The 6,933-nt window shown below is 35.2% G+C and overlaps 1 protein-coding gene across 2 annotated transcripts in view; it reads right to left on the bottom strand.

The window, feature by feature from the left end:
• The window catches only part of LOC126698851 (vacuolar protein sorting-associated protein 45 homolog), a 36,288-nt gene that overhangs the window by 16,390 nt on the left and 12,965 nt on the right, over positions 1-6,933 (bottom strand). The gene's annotated exons all lie outside the window — the stretch shown is intronic.

Genomic DNA, 6,933 nt, shown 5'->3' with positions numbered 1-6,933 from the left:
GTTCTTCTTTTAAAAATAAAGTTAAATGAGTTATTCAATGTATGCAAGCTGTCGTCCACTTGTTAAGGAGAAGGACCCACACATTTACCTTGAAAAGCAGTTCACATTAGTGAAAGACACTTTACGAAGTCTCTGGTCTTCTTTGGCAACTTCAATTTAAGTACGTAAACAATTTTTGTACACTACAATTTCAATGCTAACTTAACTAACTAATTCCTCTCCAAAATAAAAAAAAAAAAAAAAAAAAAAACATTGACTAATTGGGTTTATTTATTTATTTATTTTTATACCAGATAAATTCTATTCTAATTTAATATGTTTAGTTGGGGGTGAAAACAGAAAGATAAAAAATAAGGAGAGGAAAATAGAGTGGAAAATGACATTTTTCACTATCTGGTTCAAGAGAGAAAATAAGAGAAACAGAAAATAGGGAGGAAAATAATCCCTCCAGACCCACATTTTTTTATCCTCCCAATTTGGGAGGAAAATAGGGAGCAAAAAGTGTTGAATGATATAATTTATACAAATACTCTCACTTTATTCATTTCACCAACCCCTCTCACTTTCCCATTACACCTGTGACCTGATTACTTTTGCCTCTTCATCCTTATCACTTTCTTAGCACCTTCACAGAACAGCATCATGAACTACTCCAAGTTCTCTTCTCTTTTTCTTTTTCTTTTTTCTTTTTTTTTTTTTTTTTTGCCTTGTTTAATTAGCTAAGCAACGTGACCTAATTATATATTGGTTGAATGGTGTGTTGCCCAGATGAAGAAAGTTTGCCCAGTCGCCCATGTGAATAAAGTTTTTTTTTTTTTTAATATCTCCCTTTCTTATATATTATATAACAAGAATATAATAGTCAATTTATATAAACTACATTTTTCATCCTCTCCTTTTTCTCTCCAACCAAACAAAAAAGTTTTCCACCCTCCTACTTTTCCACCCCTCTAACCAAACACACATGAGGGAAAACCAAATCTTTTCTATCCTCCCACTTTTCCATCCTCCCACTAATTTTCCATCCTCCCACTTTTTCACTCCTCCAACCAAACGAACACTAAATGTATATGTGTAAAGCTCCCTTCTGAAAATTTGAACTCTGACTCTTGCTCCTCACACTCACAAACACTTATACTTGTGGAGTGACCATTACGTCAAGGATACGCAGTGGTAATTATTGGGTTCTTTAAATAGTAGTTGTTTATTGCTAATAGCCGAACAATCAAGGGTGGGGCCAAATGTGACCACCCTGACTTGAAAATTTGTTTTTAAAATACCTTAAAAAATTGAATTTTAAATTAATATGAATTATTAACCGCTCTAGAAAAAAAAAAAAAAAAAAAACTTGACCACCTTAAAAAAACTTGAACACCTTAAATAACAATTTAAGCCCATTAAAAATTAAATTCAACTTCTCCAAAATTTTGGTCCGTTGAATGTTGAACCAAAAAATTGCAAGAAATGTTGTGTTCACAATATTTTCGTAATACTTTCGCAATAAATCCTAAGTAGCAGGTTGTTACTAATGGACAAAAATAATTTCAGTGATATGTTCAAATTAGAACTAGCTAGTAAAAACTTACAATTTAGGCTTTGTTGTGTAAATGTCGTAAAAATATTTTGGACATAGCACTTTCAAAAATTGCCCAAACAAACAAATTAGCCTAAAAGCCCAAATCAAACGTTTAATTTTGATTTTTTAAATTGTGTTATCAAATGGCATATTTTAAAATCGCTATTTTTTTATTAAAAAAATGCACACTTTTCAAATAGCTATTCTATTAGTGCTTGTTTTAGTCTTTAGTCAAATTTGTTGGATTTATTTGATACATTTTTTCAAAAAAGTAATGCATTTTGTTTAAATTGTTACTTATTTAGATAATATGTTGGTAATTGAAAAGGAGATCAATAATTTAATGATTGCTTAATTGTGTATATTGAAAAGATGTAGTTGATAACATTGATAGTGAAACTATTATATCATTCAACAATTTCAAAATATAAAAACTTGTGAAGGAAATTTTAAAACTTTATGTAACTGCGAGTGTTTTTTTTTTTTTTTTTTTTTTTTTGTGATGTTAATATATTCAAGTTTTATTTTCATTAAATTTTTTTAATTTAAGTTTTTTAATGACCACCCTAAAAAAGTTCCTGAAACCGCCAACAATCAACCAGGTTCCAGAGATAACTCAATGATAATAAATAAATAATTATATATCATTTGTTGTATTTTATATCACCTCCTCCATTATCTATCTATTTCAATAATAATAATAAAAAATTGTAGGCTACTTCATCAGTTATTGCAAAAGTTTTGGTGGTAGAATAATTGTTATTAGGTTCATATAAAAAGTGATTGTTTATACCAATATATCATGTCAAACAAAAATACATTGCAAAATACATGTTTTCTATAATTTAACATATATCCAGTTAGCTCAACTAGTAAAATCTCTGATAGTTGTATAAGAGATCTGAGGTTCAATCTCCGCCTACACCAAAAACTTATTGGTGTCTTGGTCTAATGATAAAAAGCTATCATCAGGAGCGGACGCCATAGGTTGAAACTCTCTAAAAAAAAAAAAACATTTTTCATATTATACTTGTACACAAATATTTCAAACTTCATTACTTTGATTGATGGCATTTGTTAAGGTGTTTCGTTACGTATGTAACACTATTTACCAATAGATAAGGAAAAGATATAAACTACTTTACTTCTCTAATTTAAGTAAAAATTTCTTCAATTCTATAATTTTTTGGGCAGCTTAAATCCATACACGATATGATTTTTATACATTAAAAAAAATTGAAGTGAACCTATAAAGGAGTGTTTTTTTTTTCTCCTTGTGTGTATGCTAGAGAGAGAGAGCATGCTGAGAGTGCCTACAACAGAGTTTAAGGGTTTAAGAACTTGTGGCAATTGAAGTAACATAAGATGAAAGAGATCAACAAAAAATGATGATGCTAAAAAATTGTCAATAAGTCGCACAGTCCTCACGTGCTCTAGACGAAACCTGTGAAACAAAGAAAAAGAAGACCTCATAGAGAGTACCGGTGTAGTACTGGCCAAATACCCTCCGAAGGTTAAGTTAGAGGACTTTTACAATTTTAGAGTGTTAGAGCTGGGGTAAATTATGCGCACCTTGATTTATGAGAGTTTTGGGGTTTTTATAGTAGTGTAAAGCTGACCTTAGTTTCTTGGTGGGAAGGGTATTTCCTTGTAGGGAAGATCCTCATTAATGCTCGTATGTCGTGGGATCCTTTCCTTGTAGGGATTCCTTGGTAAAAATATAAGTCTCCTACACATGAGTGGATGGACGAACAAAGCCACCTATGAGTGCCTTAGTAAAAAAGCTAAGTCTTTCTACCTATGGGAGGACAGATGAACCAAGTCACTCATAAGTGCCTTGGTAAAAAATTTGAGTCCTACCTACGGGTGGAAGGATGAACCAAGCCACTCACGAGTGCCTTAGACAAAATTCTAAGTCTTCCTACCTACGGGTGGACGGACGAACCAAGTCACCCACAAGTGCCTTGGTCTAAATTCTAAGTCTTCCTACCTACGGATGGACGGACGAATCAAGTCACCCACAAGTGCCTTGGTAAAAAATTTTAGTCCTACCTATAGGTTGAAGGACGAACCAAGTCACCCATGGGTGCCTTGGTAAAAATATAAGTCCTCCTACCTAGGGGTGGATGGACAAACCAAGTCACCCACAAGTGCCTTGGTCAAAATTCTAAGTCTTTCTACCTACAAGTGAATGAACGAACCAAGTCACTCACGAATGCCTTGATAAAAAAGTTAAGTCCTACCTACGGGTGGAAGGACGAACCAAGACACTCACTAGTGCCTTAGTCAAAATTCTAAGTCTTCCTACCTACGGGTGGACGAATGAACCAAGTCACCCACAAGTGTGTAGGTCAAAATTTTAAGTCTTCCTACCTGAGGGTGGAAGGACGAACCAAGCCACTCACGAGTGCCTTGGAAAAAATTCTAAGTCTTCCTACCTACGGGTGAACGGACGAACCAAGTCACCCACAAGTGTCTTGATCAAAATTCTAAGTCTTCCTACCTACGGGTGGACAGATGAACTAAGCCACTCATAAGTGCCTTGGTAAAAAAAGTTAAGTCCTACCCATGGTTTTAAAAACCGGTACAGACAAAGAGCCGTAAAAGTGACTGATTATCGATTTTCTGATCTGACCGAGATCAAACTGATGGTCAAACCGGTGATGTCATAATTAATAATTAATAATTTTATAATTAAAAAAATAATTAATAAATTATATAATAATTTTATAGTAACTAATAATATTTACTTTAAAAATTTTATATCATAAAAGTTTAATTAGAATCATTAAAAACAAACTTATAATAAAAAATAAATAACTAAATAACTCCCCTGCTATCCTACCTACCTCCATTGACATTAAATTTTCTCCACCTACCCCCACTTTCATCTCTTTTTCCCATTAAGTGAATCAAACAATCAGTACTTAATCATCAATTCAAAATTTGCTTGTATTAAATTTTCTCTACCTACCCCCACTTTCTTCTCCTTTTCCCATAAATTAGTACTTGCTTCTACACAAAATCCAAATCTGACTCTTCACTCTTCATTTCTTCTCCTTATTTTACACATCTTCCTCTACCTCTCTCTCTGCCAAGCAAAGTTCAACCTCACTCCACAGCTAGCATGTTCCCAAAATGTCATTTCTTTTACAACAAATCAACATTGCTTCTTCCCCAAATTTCATTTCTTTTACAAGAACTGAAGATGAGAAAAGATTAAGTGTTCTTCAGCTCTTGTCCTTTAAAGCTCGTTCATCTGCTCAAAATACCGCAAGGCCGAGAGAAAAAGGAGGCTAAGGCTGAGGCATGTGAGGGAAAAAGGCAACCACCAAATTTACAAATCTGAGGAAACGAAGGCTGAGAGTTTAAGAGAGGATTGTGAGGGAAAGAAAAAGAGAGGATATGAGTTTTTAGGGTTAAGTTTCCCCAAAACACTATTGGTGGACAGATGAACCAAGCTACCCACAAGTGCCTTGATCAAAAAACTAAGTCTTCCTACATACGGGTGGGTAAACAAACTAAGCCACCAATGAGTGTCTTAAGTCTAAGTCTTCCTACCTACGGGAGGAAGGACGAACTAAACCATTCCTGAGTGCCTTGGTAAAAAATCTAAGTCCTTTTACCTAAGGGGTGGACGGATGAAACAAGCCCTTCACAAGTGCCTTTGTAAAAATTTAAGTCCTCTTACCTACGAGTGGATGGACAAACCAATCCACTAATGAGTACCTTGGTAAAAGATCTAAATCTTCCTACCTACAGGGTGATGAATGATCCAGGTGATGAACGATCCCAGTGATCCTCCAAAGATGATTGACTTAAATAGAAATCATCGAACCAAGTTACCAAGGTGACAAACGACCCTCCAAAAATTTACTAAATCCATAGAATGGACGGATACAAACTAGTATCCAAAATTTACTAAGTCCATAGAATGGATGGATACAAATTAGTATCCAAAATTTACTATACCCATAGAATGGGCAGATACAAACTAATATAAAAAATTTATAAAATCCACAATGTGGACGGATGCCACAAGATGGACGGATATATGAACTAAGTCCACAAAATGAACAGATGTGTCAAAAAGCATCCAAATTTATGTCCACAGGATGGACGAATACATTGACTAAGCCCACAAGGTGGACGGATGAATGATATATAATGAAGTACATCTAATTATTAACAAATCCACATGGTGGACGGATGAAAGACGTATAATGAAACGTACCTAAATTATTACTAAGTCTGCAAGAAGGACGGGTATTCTCCAATCTCTAATCTATGGTGCCCTTTTCGCGCTCAATGATGTGTTGTTGGCCATTTTCAACTCAAGTTTTGATTTGGACCACTAGGTCATCAAAATATAGAATCATTAATTTTTGGTTGTGTGTTTTAATAGTTGTTGTATTATGTGAAGAGCCTTGGTCCTCCTAACATTTGAAAATGAAACATTCAACCTTTTAGGATTGAAAAATTCTCTCTGCTTAGTGACGGGTTAACAATTCCCCCAAAAAAAAAAAATTGCACCCACTCAGAATGCGCCACGTATACCCTCAAATCAAAGCATAACTCCCGAGGAAAGAGATGACAGCTGCAAGAATTTGTCACCCCATAAGTCCGTTCAGGGTAAAACTAACAGACCCATGTGCTGAAGGGGCAACTAATAAAGGTATTTTTAGACCTACAAAGCTGACAACACGAAGCATAAGTGAACAGACCAAATGTCCAATTGTTTAGTCTGACAAGCCCACCCTGCAATATAGGAGATGGTCTTATTAGGCTGATGACATGACAGGACTAACGAACACATTTCCGTGGGCAGACGAATCCAAAGAAAGCGAACCTCAATATGGACGGACCCAACAAAGTGGACGAACCTCAAGCGGACGAACCCAATAAAAGGGGACACACGGAACTCACACGGCTCCCACGTGGCTAGAAGTGCTCATCAAGAATCCTGATATGGAAAACCCTTGCACCCTACGCCTAACCATAATTGAGGGTCATCTGCAAGGAAGACCATCCCCAAAAATCTGAAAATTTGATGGAGAGTTCTCCCCATAAGGAAAGGTATTCCTCCTCAAGAAATTAAGGTCAAATCTACACCACTATATAACCCCCAAAACCCTCTCTCATAAAGATACGTACAATTTCTCTAAAGTTCATACTCTCTAGCATTGTTGGAGCTCTCTTTTAACTTAGCTTTTGAAAGGTCTTTGGCTGATACCCCATCTGTGCCCTTTGATTGATTCTTCTCTTTTTGTTCTTCAGGTGCACCCATTGACACATGTGTAGACGATCAACTCACTAACGATTTTCAACATCATCAATGTTCAATCAACTTCTGAAAG

The sequence above is a fragment of the Quercus robur genome, chromosome 9, assembly GCF_932294415.1.
Source record: "Quercus robur chromosome 9, dhQueRobu3.1, whole genome shotgun sequence".
Lineage (NCBI taxonomy): Eukaryota > Viridiplantae > Streptophyta > Magnoliopsida > Fagales > Fagaceae > Quercus > Quercus robur.
Note: the sequence above shows the minus strand (reverse complement) of the source record. Positions and strands in the feature narration are given on the sequence as shown.